This window comes from Camelus bactrianus, chromosome 35 (assembly GCF_048773025.1).
Source record: "Camelus bactrianus isolate YW-2024 breed Bactrian camel chromosome 35, ASM4877302v1, whole genome shotgun sequence".
In the NCBI taxonomy this organism is placed as follows: domain Eukaryota; kingdom Metazoa; phylum Chordata; class Mammalia; order Artiodactyla; family Camelidae; genus Camelus; species Camelus bactrianus.
Genome location: NC_133573.1, coordinates 22,952,847 through 22,967,560, shown reverse-complemented (window position 1 = coordinate 22,967,560; position 14,714 = coordinate 22,952,847). Strand labels below are relative to the sequence as shown.

The following is a 14,714-nucleotide window of genomic DNA, read 5'->3' as shown; positions in this document are numbered from 1 at the left end:
CCCAGTCCTTTTTATCAAGCACTTTTCTTCGAGGCCATAAGTGGCAAAAGTCCTTAAAATATTCTCTTCACTAGAAAAACAGTATGTAATAATATGATGAGAAGGATGCCTCTCTTCTTTAAGCAAGCATTGACAACGTTGATTTTGTCAATTATCATATGCAAAATCATGCCTGACTGATGTATGGATGCTCTTGACTTTGAACTTTTTTTTTTTTCCCAGGCAAGGAGTCCTTTTATTCATTCGGGGTGGGTTTTTTAAACGCGGTGTAATATAGAGTCCAGGGAGCCCGGAGAGCAAGCCTCCCTGGAGCAGAGAAGCATAAGAAGCTTGCGGGATCTCCTGCCTTTTGGGCACCCTTGTCTCACCCTGGAAGGGGCCAGCTGGTCCTCAGAATGAGATGGGGGTGCCTGCTCCCTCCAAAACCCAGGACTGTGTCCATCTGCCCTCCTTTTGTACAACAGTGCGCGCGCGCGCACACGCGCACACACACACACACACACACACACACACACACACACACACACACACACACACACACACACACACACACCACACACACACCCGAAAATATCCTCACACGGCTGTGCTTGGCATCTTCAGGCTAAGAAGCACTCTGGCCCTCAGGACGGGTCAGGCAGTTTCCATCCTTCCAAGCTCTGGGGCATCTCCAAGCTGCCTCTGGCCCTGCCAGCCCGGCCTGTGTCATATGGCATCTCTCTGTCACCTTCTTCAGGAGTCCGGCTTCCAGCGGGGAGAGCTGGGCGCCGGCGAAGCCCTGCGCATCCGGCCTCTTCGGGCACACTTCCCAGCTGGACCTTCTCCGCTCAGGGCACAAAGGCGGGGCAGCAGGAGGAGACGGCGTCAGAGGCCTAGACAGTGAAGAGTCCGACGGTGAGGCCATGAGCCGGGGCCTCGAGGCAATGGTGGAAGCGGAGCTCCATGCAGGCCCGGTTAAGACGGCAGCCAGCGGCAAGCAAAGGATGCTTGCCCGGGCGCAGCCGCCGCACAGCGCTGGCTTCTCCGAGCGAGGTCCTGGGGCCTGCAGCCCGTCCGGGAGGGGCCAGGCCACTTCTCTGCCGCAGACGCCACGTGGCCCAGCTCGCGGCAGCTGCTGGTGGACGTGGAAATCCGGCTTTCCGGACAGCTCTGGGCCCGGGGCCCAGTGAGCCGGGCAGCCGCGCCGAGACAGCAGGCTCTGCCCGTTTGCTCCCTCCCGGCCGATCCGCAGAGGGGCCCGTGGCTTGGCGTGTTCGAAGCCCGGATGCCCGTTGAGAGGACCAGGCCGTCTGCTTGAAGTCACCTGCGCACAGACTGGGGCGGCGTGAGGCCCGTGGCCTCCAGGACTTTGGAGAAGGTAGGGCCGCCGGAGCTGTCGCTCGTCCTCATGGACACAGAGAGCCCCTTGTCTTCAAGGCCTCAGCCCCATGGTCCCGGGGGGCCTGACCTACGGCCGGCCCGTTGCCCACGCAGGCCCGTCTCATCCCGGTCCCCTCCCGCTCCGCCACCTGAATCCAGATACCAATTAAGTTTGCAACGCGATACATGATTGCAATACCTTGAGCTAATGAAGAGTAGCCTTCGTAGTTCAAGCTGTGACGAATCGGGTTGGCGCTCTTCATGTAAATGTAAAGAGGGACAGCAGTATGGTCTGAGGCATTTCACATGGGAAAAGATGGGCTAATGCTGTTGACGTGGCAAGCTAGAGATTTTAAAACCATAATATGCAGAAAATTTTTAAATGCAGAAGCTAAATATTTTATGGAAAAAGTCCACAATTGAAGTATCGTGTCTAATTTACACACTTAATCAGCGACTTTTACTTCATGTTAACAGCTCTTACAGAGCTCCTCTCAATAATCCTTGGAGATTGGAGAACAAATTTTGTTCTTTCCAGGTACGTTGTTGTTGAGTATTGATTGACTGATGGATGGATGGATTTTTAAAGGCCTTTAGTTATGTACTTCAAAGACCAAAAAGCACTGGAAAAATATACAGTGAGCAGTTCTCTCTGGTCTCTGTCCCTCAGCTTTCTAGTCTGCACCCTTCTCTCCCATCTTCCTAGCCTTGCCCGCCGCCCTACACGTAGTCACCATTATTGATGATTGATATTAAACATTTTGGTTAAATAATTAGAATTTGAACATTTAGTCACTTGTAAGAGAAAACCGATGGACATTTTTGTTGATTGAGAGAGTACAATGGCAGAAGAAAAGTCCTTGAGAGGTGAGGGAGGGAAGGGATGTGAGGATGAAGCCAAAGGACCATGTCTTCCTAAGAATCTATTGCCTTTAACAAATTCTTCCCCGAGAAGGAGCTGTTGCAATTAGCCTTGGGTGTGCCTGCAGCTGTAGTTTTTGTTTTTACGAGAAAAATCCAAAAACACTCTGAGAATTGTTGGGATTGGGTTTATGCCTTGTCAAATTTATGATATAAAATTTTCTCGCAGGGTATGGCAGAACTCCTTCACCAGCTTCTTGTTTTGGGGATGAGGGAAAAGGAGTTCAGACATTCATGAGACTTTTATTTCTTTCCTTCTAATCAGTGGTTATTTTGAAATAGTTACATGATAACTTTGGTCATCTCTTAAGCTAGGAAAAATTAACATAATTTACATATATATCCTGTATTGATGAGTATAAAAACGTATATGTTTAGTGGAATTAATTGTTATATCTCAAGACAGAGTCAGTATTAATAAATCAAGTTTAAAAATATTTTCAGGTTTCTTTGGGATGAAATATGTATAAATTGCAACATCCTTTAGTTATCAGAAAGGCCTATTTATATTTTTTAATTGACTGAGTTATTCTTGGTTTGAAAGCTAGTGTTTCTTATTCCAGCCAAAAGCATTTGTTTGTATCTGCTCGAACACCTACCACAGAGCCTGGCACATAGTAGGTGCCAAATGAATATTTGTTGATTGTCAGACTAATAATATTGTACAAAATTATTATTAGTTATTTTCATTTGATATTTAATGTTGTCCAGTACTTCAAGAGGTTTTATTAATACAAAGCTAGCATTTATTTACTGTAGGAAAAATACCCAAAATGGAAAATGTCATGAAAGCTGATTTTTCAGTTTTATATTCTTTTAAATCCATAATACAATTAGAAAATTACAAACATAAGCAATTAATACCATTGCCAGAATGACTTCATCCCACAGAGCACTGCATGCTTCTTTGTTTTGAGATTTTTCACACTAAAGAGTGGAGAATGGATAAATCCTAGTCAGACTGCAGTATATTTCCCCAAACTTACCTTGTGCTAACTCTCAATAAACTTCATTTTTATGTTACTGTACCCAGTCTTTATCACTCACAATCATACAGCCATGTTTACTGATTAAAACTCCCTGTCCTATCTTTACCGGCCATCTGGTACCACCTCTGTCTTCAGTGTCCAGCTAAGGTCCTCCGTCTTCTGGGAGGCCTTCCCTCCAGCACTCAGCCTGCAGTGGACGCTTTCCTCTGAACTCTCACAGAAGCAATCACACTCATAACACACTTAACATCCTTTGTGTTTTGACATTATTGGCTAAGTCTCCTGTGTATACATTTGACCACTCTGGTTAAGTTGATTTTTAGGGGTACGTACAACCACAGTTCAGCCCTGTTGTCTGAAGCCCACCAGGAGGGATTAAGCCAATGGCCCAAGTTCACAGCTTTACAGCAGGAATGGAATAATTTTCTGTCCCCCAGTGTTTCCCCTTCATGACTGCCTACCCAGAGAGTACAGGTCTTTGCACACCTTGTGTCCATGTCAGTGCTAAGCATGGTACCTCGTGTGTAATACATTTTGGGTTTGTTGTTGTTGTTGTTTTGTGGTAAACTTGATGTAGAACATCCATCCCACTACAGATTTTAAGAATATTTTCTCAGCGATTTGATAGATGTTTGTGCAAATGTGCTTTCATGAGGTGAACAAATAGTTGTTTTTTTCAAGGTTATTTGACAACAGTCTGTCTATTCATGTGTTTTGACAGTCTCACCACAACCAACTCATTTGGCTAAACAAGGTCTGTGTTGATACAAACAGAAAAGAGGGGAGGGAGCTTAGACAATTGAGTTAATTTACAATTTTTAAAGAAAGATAAAGGTGTATTGTATTTACCCATAGCCTACCTTCTTGACACCACTCAGGAAAAAAACTGGAGACATATATATATATATATATATATATATATATATATATATATATATATATATATATATATATATTATATATTCAAACCTGTGATGTGGATCGGTGCCTACAAAATCAGCTGGAAGTGTATGGGAAGCAGGGAGAAGGAGGAGGGGATGCTGGCAAAGAAGAGTTCACTGTTGTACACTAAGGTCATTTATTTGAATCTGTATTCAAAAAGGTGTTTCCTTTTAAATATTCACAAGATGTTCTGGCATTTTGAGCCAAAAAGGGAGACCTTTAACAGATGTTGGGTGAGAGCCAGGACTTCTGCCCTTCACCTTCCACTTGTTATAAGCCCTTTCAGTAATGTATAACCGAGGAGAGTATGGTGTCTTAGGTGCTGGAAAACAAATCACCCAAATACCCATTTTCACTACTTTTAGTGAAAGTCAAACTTCATGAAACTACACACCTTGAAGTTTCCCTCTTGATGAGGTATTTTTTCCTACCACAAATCCTTTACCTGAAATCTTTGGCAAAAGTTGTGTAGTAGAGTCAGAAACTCAAGCAGATATTGAGATTGGCCTTAACTCCCATTGCTACCAATGAAACTCAGCTTGAGGCATCTGCCATCATCTGGAGGTGGAGGTAGGGGGCAGGGGGCAGGGAGCTGAACACAGAGGAGATGGTGTAAATCTGACAAAATATTATTAAACCTCCTTGAAGTTGTTAGAGAGAGGCAAGACTGAATATGTGGCCTGTTGCCCTCCAGTGGCCTCACCTTTGTCCTCTGTGCCACCCCTCACTCATCATCATGCATTTCTCACACCACCTGGCCTTAGATTACAGTGATGGTAGTTAACATGCACTGAGGACTTCCTAGGCCGTAGACACTAAGCACTTTTTTTTTTTTACATGTATTAACTCATTAACCCCCTTAGCAGTTACAGTTCTCCAGGTATATATCTCCTGTTGGTTCTGTTTCATTACATATGTACGGAATTGGATCATGCAATTACTGAGGCTAAGAAGTCCCATGATTCACTGTCTGCAAGCCTAAGACCTGGGAAAGGTGGTGGTATAATACAAATGGAGTCTGAGGGCCTGAGAAATATGGTAGCTGATGGTATAAATCCCAGTCCAAGGGCAGGAGAAGGTGAGATGTGATGTCCCAGCTAACGTAGTGAGGCAGGGAAAAAGGGATGAATTCCTTCTTCCTCTGCCTTTTGTTCTGTTTAGGCCCTCAGTGGATTGGATGATGCCCATCCACACTGATCATCTACTTTGCTGTGTCTACCAGTCCAAATGCTGATCTTATCCAGAAATATCCTCATCACTGTAATTTCCATTACTGTTACTCTGTAACCTAGAGAGTAGGAACAGCTCAAAGATTTACGGATTTTGCCTTAAGAAAGAAGGCCAGACAAGTCATAATTAAATGAATTCAAGAAATAAAAACATGTCATATCCTGGAAACTAGGGCTGCTGCAAGGGTGGACTGTGAAAGAATCAGTATCCAGAAAGGTTTTCTCCATGACTTCCTGTACTCGGCAGGAGATACTCTACTAGCAGGAAGGCAATCCCAAAGATTTCTCACACATAGTGGGAAAAGATATGGGACGCCTCAGTGAGACGCCTCTACCCACTGTCCACCTCCAGAAATAACGTTTAATCTTGTCACTGTGTGGCAAGTCAACACGTAAAACTAACCGTCCCAATCTCCATAGATTGCTAAGTAGACACATTATTATTCCCTTTTCACAGTTAATGGTTTGGAGGTCCAGAGTAGTTGAACAATCTGCCCCAAAGCATAGTTTATAAATGGTGGAGACAGGATTCACACTCAGTCTGGCTCCAGAAATTTTATTCTGAACTATGTTTAGCTGCCTTTCTTTCAAGATGTGCATTCCATTGTAATACTGACGATGATAAATGATGACATAGATACCCATTGATAAGACATGTGCTTTGAATTATTTTTCAGTGAGTTTAATGGTTGGTACTGAGCTAAAGCCTTTACACCCTCTTCTTGTTCCTCTGAGTAGGAGCATCCTCATGGAGGTGGCTGCCTGAAGCTGGAAGAATGGTCTGGAACTATGGAGCATTAGGGTGGTGGTGTTAAGTCTCAGGCAATTATTAATATCCTCTTTAGATGTTTGAATGTTTAGAGAGCACTCTTCCAAACTGAGTCTGCTTCAAAGTATAATTGAAGGGTCAGATGATTTGCTTCTTACTCAACCTTGTCATAATGAAGAGAATCCACTCCTTACCTGCAAATAGAAACCCTGAAATTAAATTATTATTTATTATAGGAAAGGAGAACATAAAAGCACAAACTTATTTTTTTCCCTTTCCCTTTGAAATCTGTTTCCTTCCTTTACTGTGGAGACAAAAGATTATTAGGAAACTTTTTTTTTTCATGTGCAAGACTTCCTGGCTTTAATATTTCATAAATTTGAAACGTTATGAATTTTATGGCTTAGTAGTTCTTGAGGAAGTGTTTATGTTTACTGTTTATTTTTCTGAGAGCATTTAGAAGAAAGGAAATACTTTAACTCTCATTTGTTATGTTGTAACAGTTCCCAAGCATTCCAATTTATTCTTTAGAACCTCCTGTTAGTGTGAAGTTGGAAGCCTTATTATTTTAGGGACATTTTTAAGCTTTCTTGTTTTTCTTTCCTGGCAGCTTCTAAAACTTCCAGCATTAACTTGAATATTGCAGTTCTGAAATTCAGTGAAAATCATTTAGGACTTGATTATTCCCTGTAGAAACCAACGTAGTGACCAAGTACACATGTCTTCGCTCTCATTACCTCATTTGCTTGTAATCATCAGGGAAAAAAAATCTGAATAAGAAATTTTCCAGAAATTACTGATTTAAATATTTAAAACTTAGAAAGTATATATGGTTGATAAACATTTCTTTGTTTCAAAAAGGATACGTGAAGCACAAACTAACCACTTTGTTTCTTGGTTGCAGTAGAGAAACATATTCTGGAGGGCAAAATAATATAACAGCTGTGATTTCGTTTATAGGACTTCTCCCTCTCACCTTAAATTCAACAAAACTTAGTCAGCAAACATATTTAATGAGAACATCTAGTATTTACCCCATTCTCAGTTAAGATTGCAGAAATGAATAAGACCACCCACGTAAACAGCACTCAGATCAAAATGTAGAAGATCAGGAGCCCCCCCCCCCCGAAACCTCCCTCATGGTTTCTCATGATTCTTCCCGTCATTACTGCTCCCTTCTTCCCAAAGGTAATTACTCTTTTGACTTCTCACTCCATATGTGAGTTACTGTACTTTTCGAAGAAAAATGGATGATATATATTATCTTGTGTCTTTTTGTTCAACTTTATATTTGTGAAATTCATTCATTGTTGTTGCATTTTGCTGTAGTTTTCATTGTTGTAAAGTATTAGCTATATGGATATTCTGAAAATGATTTATCCATTGTACTATTCATGGACATTTTGGTCTGTTTCTAATTTAGATAGTTTGGAGTTATATGAAGAATGATGCTATGAACATTCTTGGACATGCTTCTTGGTAAACATGTATAGGTACTTTTGCTATGTATGCACCTAAGAATGGAAACATGCCTGAGGATAAATGAATGCTTAGCTTTAATGCAAACTGCCAAAGAGTTTTCACAAGTTTCTGTATCAATTTAGTATCCCACTAGCATGACAGATTCTGCTGTGCCACATCTTTTCCAGCATTTGTCATTGTCATTTTAAATTGCGGTCATTCTATTGTGTACCTCATGTGGTTTTCATTTTCATTTTCCTTTATCTTTAATGAGGGCAAGACCTCTTAATTTTTGGCCACTTAAACTCCCTAGACGTTCTTAATCAGTTTTCTTGCTAATTTTTCTATTGGGTTGTCAAACTTACCTATTTGTAAAAACCCTTTGAATAGTCTTCATTACAAACTCATTGTTGGATATATGTGTTGCAAATACTTTCTCTTACTCTTCGTAATCTTTTGATGAACAAAAATTTCTAGTTTTAATGCAGTCCTCTTTCATTTTATGGCCAGTGAGTTTGGTATCTAATTTGAGAAATGCATTTGTACTCTGACATTGTGAAGATTTTCTCCTGTGTTATCTTCTAGATCCTTGATTGTTTTACCTTTTACATTTAGCTCTCAAACCCACCATACTATTTTTTTTTTTTTTTTGTGAGTTGGGTTAGGTAGGGGCTAAGTGTCATTTGTATTTTCCAGTTGGCCTGCACAGTTAATGACAAAACCATCTTTTCCACACATCATCAGTTACTAAATTATGGCTTCATGTAACAACATTGATAAACAACAGAAAAACACAATTAAGCCAAAAAAAGCAAGTTGCAGAAGAACATAAAGACTGTGAGTTCAGTGAAATATAGATTAAAACTTGCTGTGAACACGTTATAAATAATAACCTGTTTGGGCCACAGCTTTGAAACTATAAAGAAAGTGAAGGTAGTAATAACATATTTGGGAAAGGGGCTGACTCTTAGCAGGGAGGACAAAGGGCAGTATGATAAGTGGCTCAGAGGAGACTTGAAAGGCCCTGGTGAGTGTTCATTTCATTATGATTATTTTCATACATTACAAATTTTTCTGATCTATTCAGTGTTGAAGAGAAATTTAAATGGTGACTGGGAAATGACCCAAGGGCAACCAAAGAGTTTGAATTTCAGCTTATCCCTCTGCTTTCTAAGTCCCTCTTCGCACCTCTTCATTGTCTACCCTTCAGGGTTCTCCTTAGCTTCTCATAGCTTAGCTGTATATTCAAGAAGGTGTTTGTTATACTTTGCCCAGTATTGCTAAGTTTTCTCTTGGGAGGTTTTCCAGGATATGTATTTTTCCACTTTGCAAGAAACTAAAGCCCTCCCATGCACTCCTTCGTCTCTCCAATCCGGGCTCCAGTCCTCCCTGCCCCCGCATTGTGTTGAAACTGTTCGTGTCAAAGACAAAATGTTTTCCAGTTTAGCCAGTCCTACAGATACTTTCTTTCTCTACTCAATTCACTGAATTTAATTTTCTACTGAATTCATTCAGAACAATTGACAGCTCCCTGTATGTTGATATATTTTCCTTTCTTTGCTGCTATGAAAGCACAATGTTTAAATTTTAGAAGAGTAGGACACTATTACTACCCACTGGACTCTTTTTCTCAGCTTCATTCTCTGTCTCCTCTTCTGCTGATACCTAAATGTTGGGGGTCTCAGGCTTCAGGACTGGATGGGCCATTTTATCTCTTCAGTCTACATAATCTTATCAGTCCCATAACTTTAACTCAACTTACCAATAGCTCCCAAATGTATACCTCCAGCCCTGCTCTCCCATTTTAGGGCCAGATTTGTATATCTGATTGCTTGACACTTCCATCTGCATGTCTAATAGACACCTCAGATTAGCGTTTCAAAAATAGTTCTTGATTTTCCAAGCCTTCTCAAGCCAGTTGGTATCAGTGGAGATTGAATTCAGCTGAAAATAAAAGAATCAGTAAAAGTGGCTTAAAAATACACATTTTAATTCTCTCTGAGAATTGCTCTGAAGGCTTCTTTTTATGTTTCTGATTCATCATCTTGGCAGGTGCTTCCATCTTTTAAACCATTTCAATATCCTTGGTGGTCTTGGCATGCCCGGGTTTCAGGAAGGAAGATGAGGAAAGAGAAAAGGGAGTATCACTTAGCTTGAAACAACTTTTTCAGAAATCTCACACATTATTTCCAGTTATATCTTGTTGGCCAGAACTGAGCCAGTGCGCATACACCTAGCTGCAAAAAAAAAAAAAAAAAAAAAAAAAAAGGAAGGCAAGCGGATTTTAGCTGGACCCATTTCCATCTTTAATAAACTCAGAATGTTGTTACCAAAGAAGGAGAGATTTGGAATCGTGTGGCAGGTAGAGGTCTCTTCCACACGATTTCTCCTTTAGTTCTGCTCATCTAAGTAAACAGAACTCTTGTCCACATAGTGGTTCAAATAAAAATCGTATGGTCATTCTTGATTCCTCCCCACTTCTAATTGATGAGCCAGTCCTTTTATGTTCAAGATGTACTATGGAAACAAAACTATCCCTTTCTCCTTTTCTCCACTATCCCCTTATTATAAGCCATCATCATCTCCTGGGTAAATGTACGATTGCAGTGGACTCCTGTGAGGTCTCTTTTCTTCCAGTCTTTATCACCCATCCTCTTTAAAGCAGCCAGTGTGGTTTGGTTTTGCCTGTTTGCTTCTTTCCTCAGTAAAGCCACATCCGCTTCCTACGTAAGAGCTTTCCGTGGCTTCCTATTGTACGTAAAGTAAAAATCAGCTTCTTCACAGTGGCCTGCACGAGCATCTCACCCTCTGCTCACCTTTTCCAGCCGCAAAAGCACATCAAGGTCTTGCCATTTCAGGACTCTTGTGCCAGAACATGCTCCTTCCAGCTGTTCAGGATTTTGTTTGTTGTCTGTCTCCCACCACTGGAACATCGGCTCCATGAGAAAAGGAGCTTGTCAGAACTTTTCTACCATTTTACCCGCACCTGGAGGAAGAACTGCCTGCCTCCCAGTGGTGCTCAGTATTGCTGAGTGAACAAATCTATTTGTGGGCTATATGAAATTTTTATTTCTTATTATGGCTTATATTCTAAATATTCTGAATATTCCATAATGACCATGAGGTTTGAATGTTAAAAAGGTTTACTTTAATGACAACATTAAATGATTAGTAGGGTATAATTATTATATCTGAAGTTAATTAAAGTCTACTAATACTTTACAGCAGCACTTATAATATGTAAAATGGGGGCTAGGAACCACAGGTAAAACACATCAGGCACTCATTGTAACCTCAAGAAGCTTACAATTCAGGAACTTAGGAATAAGCATAGCTATTTATATTCTAACCCAGACCCTGGTAAGCACTAAGATACATAAATCAGATGCAAATTTATGATTTATGTAATAAATCATACTGGTACAGCTAATATACTGTACTGTAGAAACATGGTCTCCCATGCAGCGGTTACATAGGCAAATTCAAGTTGTGGCTTGTTGCAGCAAAAAGTTTCTTCAATACTGATTGACAATTTTGTTATTATTTACCCCAGAAGCAAATTGAAAACAAAAATAATAAAAAACACCACTCCCTGAAGCAAGTTTCCGAGCGTACCTGCCATTACTTTGCAGGTACAGGAGGAGTTCTTTCCCAGCACGTGGCCTACATGCTATTTAGCTTACTTCAGAGAACATGAGCAGCATGCCCCGAATGTGCTGATTAATTTGATTTTTTAAAATTATATTAATAGCCTCAGGGAAAGGCACCATTAGAAATTCAAAGTAGAAAAACTTTAAGACCTCCAGAGAGTTCTAGAGGTAGGGTATAAGTGAATTAAAAAGGGAAACAATAAACTCAGTTTATTTTAAAGAATAAATGCCTCATGACATTGAGAGGTGTTCAGTAAGCTGTTAATATATTAGTCTTGCTTCTTATAAATAAAGTGTTGCAAAATTCAGTAATGTTGTTATTTTAAATTCACTTTGATGATTTATCTTCTATTTTCTTAGTTATTTCTTGAGAGGTATTTATAGTTATAGTTTTATTAATATGAGGCATACTAGATATAAACTACTTAGTAATAATAGATACCATTTAATGTACAGTGTACTCTGAAAAGGTTTTAGTGTGCAAACAGTGTACTCTGTAAAGGTTAAGGGGTATTTAATATCTCATTTTTCCTATATTCTGTATAAAGCCTAAACATTGCTGGGTTCATCTTAAGTATCTAATATTTATTTGTTTTATTCTAATTTTGAGAAAACACTGTATTGAGTATTATAAATGAAAGTATTCTCCACTCTGTCATTTATTAAATGGAATAGTCTAGCTGGTTTTTCATATACTGCATAATTGCTAAATTTTCCCCTAGTTGTAAATCGTATAGTTTTCTTTCTTTCTCTGCCCCCCTCCTTCTTTCTCTCCTTCTTGTTCTTTCTCATTCTTTCTCTCTGCCTCTGTATCTGTCTTTTCTTCTTTTCCCCTTCCTTCCTTCCTTCCTTCCTTCCTTCCTTCCTTCCTTCCTTCCTTCCTTCCTTCCTTCCTGGGTCTGTGAGCATCCTTTCCCAGTTCTACATACAATCATTCACTCACAAATATTTATTGAATGCCTACCACTAAAATACCAGCTGTTGTTCCACTTACTAGGATTCAGCAGTGAGTGAACAAGAATAAGCAATGAACAACCAACTCTTTGCATTTTGGGGGAGTTCAGAGTTTGTAGTCCTTTGAGGGAAGACTGATTCATTCACTTGTTCTTCCACGGTGCCTAGAAGAGGACATTTATTCTGTTGATACTTTAAGGGAAAAGCGATGAATACTTTGAAAAAGCAGTTTTGTCCTTGATGAACTATGAACACTGGATGGCCTCAGAGAGATTGAACCAAAGAGACAAAGAGTAGGTAATTAAAGGCAATTTCTGTTTTTTTAACGTGTTCACCTTCCATAGACTTTTCATTTTCACAAATTATACACTAATGTCCCTAAACACCTTTCATTACTCTGAATTCAGACCTGTATATGTGTAGCTGACAAACATTTCAAGCTGTCATCAAAAAAGAACTTTCCCAGACTGTAGTTCAATTTCAGTAACATCACCATTCATGCCTACCAGTTTTTGTAATTATTTTAACGTTACTATTTTGTCTTCATCACTTTATGAAAAATATGAAAAGTGGAAAGCATGCTAACTCAGCGGGCAAGAAGTATGACTCATGAACCCAATATATTTGAAGTAACAGTGGACAATTTAAAGTTTGAAAAAATTATGCTGTAATCAGATTCTCAGTAGATTTAAGTTTACTATGTATTTGATTGTCAAAACAAATTTAAGAACATGTGAATGCTGGAATTTCATCATTAATGATTTCTAACAAAAAAAAGGATAGCTTTATTCTTTAAACTCTGAGAAGAGAAACTCTTCCTGTATTTGCCTAACATTTGACTGCCATACATGAGGTTTTAACACATGTTATCAGAAACGCATGAAGTGTTAAAATGAGCCCACAAGTGGGGGTGTCTGGGAAACACTTGGTGGTGGTATTGCCACTCTGCACCAAAAATACACCTTTCCTTTATTTCTCCTTTTTTCTTTTCTTCTTCCATAACCTTTATTGTTCCTATATGCCTTTTCTCTGCTAATGCATTAGGCCTGTTACTGACACCTAAAGGGACCCTCAGGCATTGCAGAACTCATACTAGAGCTAGAAAAGCTGGAGTGGGTTAACTTCTATGAATTTTAAATACTTGATACTTTTTGAACCTGTGTGCTTTTTTCTTTCATTTTTTAAGAATGCTCCATAGAGTTTGAGGAGATCTGTTAACCTTAGAAATGCTTGACTGGCATAGCATGGCATAGAGGGAGACGTGTATGTGTAATAATTCTGAATTAAAAACTTGGCTCTGTCATTAATCAGCTGCATAACCCTGAGCTACTTATATACTTAGAAAGGCAGTTTCTTTCTTTATAAAATGTGTATTAAAATATTGATCACTCATTGTGAAGGTTAGATATAGATGTATACAAAGCATCTGCATATAGTAGATATTCAATAAATCATATTATTGCCATGATGCTAAATATCGTGATTATTTTTCCTATTATACTGGAGTAAATTACTATTATATTTAAAACATGGATACAATTTAATGAAAGTAAAAATTCTCCCTTTAAAAAACTTAAAAGTGAGGCAAGATCAAGACAGCAGAGTAGAAGGACATAAAGCTCACCTACCCCCACAAACACATCAAAAATACATCCACATGTGCAACAGTTCTCACAACAAACCAACTGAAAACTGGTAGACCTCTTATACGACCAAAGCTGCAAGAAAAAGCCCCGCACAACCATGTAAGACCCCCCCCCCCCCAAATGCATTTTGCCAGGACTGGGGCCTCTGGGAGGGAGCTGTGAAAATGGAAAGGTTCCCTTTCCCTGGGAACCCCCCTCACTGGCTGGGAGGTCCGCTGGGACAGACAGAGGGCTGAAGGAGTCTGGTCTCTGCTTGCAAGGAGTATGCACATGCTGACTTGCTAGCATTCAAGACAGAGAGAGACAGGTGCTTACGGCTGCCACTTTCCAGCCCAAAACATGTGCCAGGTGGTGCTGAAACTCGGCCTCAGCAGACAGACTCTGGGATAGGACTCAGTCTAGCTGTGCAGACAGCCCAATGGGCCTGGACTGTGGTCCAGACTGCCGTTGTCAGCATTTGCACAGCAGGGAGCAGCTCTGGTGGCAGGCTTTGTGAGTGCACACACAGCAGAGGCAGGGCTGAAATTAGAGCCCATTATCAGTGCTTCCACAGTCAGGGTGGGTCCAGCCAGCAGTAGGGGACTTTGTTGGTGCAACACTGGGTGGCAGGCAGTGTCAGAGATTCACATGTGCCCTGCAGACAGCCCCTGGGTAGGAGTATGCAGCTGTCCCTTTCCCAGCAGAGCACTCCACTTCCACCTGCCTCACACTGAGCTAGGAGCCAGATCTGGAGCAGGCAGTCCCTGGAAGAGTCTTGACATAGAGGTAGCACAACCACCTTGATTTCTGCAGTC

At 40.4% G+C, this 14,714-nt stretch overlaps 1 long non-coding RNA gene across 2 annotated transcripts in view; it reads right to left on the bottom strand.

The window, feature by feature from the left end:
• Positions 1-6,088: 6,088 nt before the first annotated feature.
• Positions 6,089-14,714, bottom strand: part of LOC123614697 (uncharacterized) — a 33,454-nt gene continuing 24,828 nt past the window's right edge. Inside the window, exons 3-4 of one of the 2 annotated variants that reach the window (XR_006722161.2) lie at positions 9,433-9,614; positions 6,089-6,403 (exon numbers count right to left, since the gene is read on the bottom strand). This is a non-coding gene — a long non-coding RNA (uncharacterized LOC123614697). The remainder of the gene's footprint in view (positions 6,404-9,432; positions 9,615-14,714) is intronic. The other variant, XR_006722159.2, reaches the window with a different exon arrangement.